This window comes from Notamacropus eugenii, chromosome 6 (genome assembly GCF_028372415.1).
Source record: "Notamacropus eugenii isolate mMacEug1 chromosome 6, mMacEug1.pri_v2, whole genome shotgun sequence".
Classification (NCBI taxonomy): domain Eukaryota; kingdom Metazoa; phylum Chordata; class Mammalia; order Diprotodontia; family Macropodidae; genus Notamacropus; species Notamacropus eugenii.
The window spans coordinates 108281056-108281892 of NC_092877.1; positions in this window are offsets into that span (position 1 = coordinate 108281056).

Consider the following 837-nt stretch of genomic DNA (forward strand, 5'->3'; position numbering starts at 1 on the left):
GCTCGCTCCCGCGGCGCTCTGGCACTTCCCCAACGGCTCCCCCGAAGAAAGCTGTTACCCGTCTTTGACAAATGGGGAAACCCGGGCTCGCCAAGCTGGGCTGGCTAGCCCTGCTTCGTACGTTAGTCGGTAGAACTCCCCCAAAGCCACGTTGGGACTACTTTGCTTCCTAAAGAGGGAGAGGGGCACTCCCCTGAGGAGCCCCTAAGCTCTTCTCTTGGGACCCACAGGAAATAAAAACGAGAGCAATCGGGGCAGTTCGCTCCAGACCCCCGGGACGATCCCCCCGGCCCCCCCTCAAGGTGCCACCACGTGCTTGATCCACTCCCCCCCGTCCTCCGGGTCTCGAGCCCCACAGAGCCACTGCGGCCTCGAGAAGGTGAAGGTGCCGCCGAAGGCCCCTTCCCTCGGCGGACGAGGTGAGGGGCCGCAGGGCGCCAGCCGGGGCTCAGAAGCCGGACCTCGGCGGCCGCGGAGGCGCCCACAGGACGTGCCGGGGGGCGGAGCCGCTCTGGGGGCGCGCGCCCCTCGGCTTCGGGGCCGCGCGCGAGGAGGTGGAGGGGGCGTGTCGCGCTGGAGGCGGCGGCGGCGGCGGCGGCGGCGCGGGCGGGTTGCGCCGCGTTGCCTCCTGTGTTGGAATGTGCGGATCGGGCGGCCGCGCGGCGCAGCAGCCTCGAGCACTGCACCCGGGGACTGCGGCTTAGGCGTCCCCACTGCTCCGTCGGGCCCCGCAGGAGGTCCCCGAGGAGGGGGGAGCCGCCGGAGAAGCCTCCGCAGCGTGAGAACCACCTGCAGCCGGGCTCCCCGGGGCCTCCTCCAGCCCCCCGTGGCCTCAGC